This window comes from Amblyomma maculatum, chromosome 7, assembly GCF_055883805.1.
Source record: "Amblyomma maculatum isolate TAMU_Amacu chromosome 7, ASM5588380v1, whole genome shotgun sequence".
Lineage (NCBI taxonomy): Eukaryota > Metazoa > Arthropoda > Arachnida > Ixodida > Ixodidae > Amblyomma > Amblyomma maculatum.
In genome coordinates this window covers 116114614-116117236 of record NC_139350.1, presented here as the reverse complement: position 1 = coordinate 116117236, position 2623 = coordinate 116114614, and the positions used below count along the sequence as shown (strand labels likewise).

At 46.8% G+C, this 2623-nt stretch overlaps 1 pseudogene across 1 annotated transcript in view; it reads right to left on the bottom strand.

Moving 5' to 3' along the window:
- LOC146184505 (uncharacterized) overlaps positions 1-1666 on the bottom strand; it is a 217826-nt pseudogene extending 216160 nt beyond the window's left edge. The window contains exon 1 of the transcript XR_014708872.1: positions 1513-1666. The product of XR_014708872.1 is annotated as an uncharacterized LOC146184505 (transcript). The remainder of the gene's footprint in view (positions 1-1512) is intronic.
- Between the last annotated feature and the right edge of the window lie 957 nt (positions 1667-2623).

Below are 2623 nucleotides of genomic sequence, written 5' to 3'. Positions count from 1 at the left end.
AGGGGGTGCTAAGAATTCTTGGCTCCGCTGGACAGGCCGCCATTGCAAACTGACCCTGGAAACGTTTAACCCTAGAACCCTAGCTAGTGAAGCTAGTTTAGCAGTGCTGTTAGATGAACTAGAGGGTATGAAATGGGATGTCATAGGGCTTAGTGAGGTTAGGAGGCCGAATGAGGCGTATACTGTACTGAAGGATGGGCATGTACTGTGTTATCGAGGCTTACCAGTGAGGCGACAACTAGGAGTAGGTTTCCTTGTCAATAAGTATATAGCGGGTAATATAGATGAATTCTATAGTAATAATGAGAGGGTGGCAGTCATCGTAATTAGGCTTAATAAGCGGTATAAACTGAAGGTTTTACAGGCCTATGCACCTACATGTAGCTATGATGACCAGTCAGTTGAAAGCTTCTACGGAGATGTAGAATCGGCAATGCGAAAAGTAAAGACGCAGTATACTGTACTAATGGGCGACTTCAATGCCAAGGTAGGGAAAAAGCAGGCAGTAGACCAGGCAGTAGGTGACTATGGCATTGGTTCTAGGAATAGCAGGGGGGAGTTACTAGTTGAGGTTGCAGAGCGCAATAACTTAAGGATCATGAATACCTTCTTCAGCAAACGGAAGAACCGGAAATGGACATCGAAAAGTCCTAACGGGGAGACTAAAAATGAAATTGACTTCATAATGTGTTCAACCCCCGCCATAGTGCAAGATGTAGAGGTAATCGGGAAAGTGCGATGCAGTGACCACAGGATGGGGAGGTCCCGAATTAGCCTAAATCTGAAGAAGGAACGCAACAGATTAGTAAGAAAGAAACCCAGAAACGAATTATTGGTGAGGGGGAGGGCAGGAGAATTCAGTGTCTCGCTACAGGATAGATGTTCAGCTCTAACCGAGGATGGCGACCCTAGAAGCAATGAACAATAATTTCAGAGATATCATTACTGAGTGCGCGGTAGAAGTAGGCGGTAGGATAGTTAGAGAGGATGCTGGTAAGCTGTCTAAGGAGACGAAAAATTTGATTAAGAAACGCCAGAGTATGAAAGCTTCCAATCCAACAGACCAGATCGAATTGGCCGAGATATCAAAGCTAATCAATAAGCGCAAGGTGGCCGATATAAGGAAGTACAACATGGAGACAAGAAAATTGAGCATGCTGTAAAGAACGGGGGAAGCCTTAAAGCGGTAAAGGAGAAATTGGGCATAGGCAAAAACCAGACGTATGCCATGAGGGACAAGGCGGGCAACGTCATCACGAATATGGACAAGTTAGCCAAAGTAGCCGAGGAGTTCTATGCAGATCTCTACAGTAGCCAAAGTAGTCAGGACCGCAATCAGTGCAATACCTGCACACATCTAACAGGTTTGTGTTTGTTACGCGCGAACTTGAACAGGGTCTGCACCCGAGAATGTGGACACTGGGTCCACCTGCTCAGGACTACACTCCGCAAGCTCTTTTACATTCAACTACTGAGTTTCACGGAGCTCTAAAGATCCCCTCAAAAGCTCACCGTCTTGTGCCCGGAGAGGTAGGTGAAGGTTGCTGACGGCTAGAACAAGAGCCCAAAGCTTGCTGTGCGACGCTTAAACCTCTGGCGCTGGATTCCTTCGCTGAGACTCTTTTTTTGTCTTGCGCGCGGGAAAGGATGTGCACGATTCCGGCCGGCTAATGAAGGACGGAGACATAAGCGGAAGCAAGCGGCGAGCCACTCCTTTTTACCGGCATCCGCCGGCGCTCAGCGGACGCGTCTGGGAGATATTGCCCGTCACAGAGGCGGGCAGCTCTCGCTGTACGCAGACACCAGCCACCCCACAACTCCAAATACAAAAGCGGCGCTGGACCGTTATTGCCCTTCGCAGCCTTACCTCGCGTTGCACGCTAAATTCAATGCGCTCCAAAATAATGCTGTCATGATGCAATGCCAAATGACGTGCAACGGGTACACAATTTACTCACCTACTGTGTTGCTATTGTCATTTTGCTGAAAGCGGAAGGTAATCCCATATCACGTCCGTCTATGCGTTAGAAATGTCGAATACAGCTTGGAACATTTTGATAGCGCTGCAGTGCGGCAAGGATTTCTGTTACTGACTCTTGCTTGGTTTCCTTTTTTGTTGCTTTGCAATTTTGTATATATATATATATATATATATATATATATATATATATATATATATATCTTGGTAAATCTAGAGGCTTGCATTTTCCGGGGAACACGATCGCCAGATATCAGACAGAGGTAGCATACCAGAGGCGTACTAAGGTGTAAATGTACCGCTTTTTACAGGACGCCTCCTGTGCACGCGCAGCGGCTCCTGCCACTCCTCATAAGTAGGAGGGGTCCTGTAAGTAGCTCTAAGCTTACTTTAGCACGTCTCCGGCACGTTAAGTCTCTTAATTGAACGTGTGTCAGGTAGGGTGTGATTACTTACATGGCGTAATTTGAAAGCGAATTGAGTTCTTCTGCTTGCTGTTAGCTGAGGGGCACAAAGGCTGCAGTATACCTCTTCATTAAGGACTTATGAAAACTTAGTGTGAGCATTGCTCGGCGGCGTGTACCTGGAATTATTATTATTATTGTGTGTTTTGCGCCTTCGCCACGCACTGGCTAGGCCAACTGT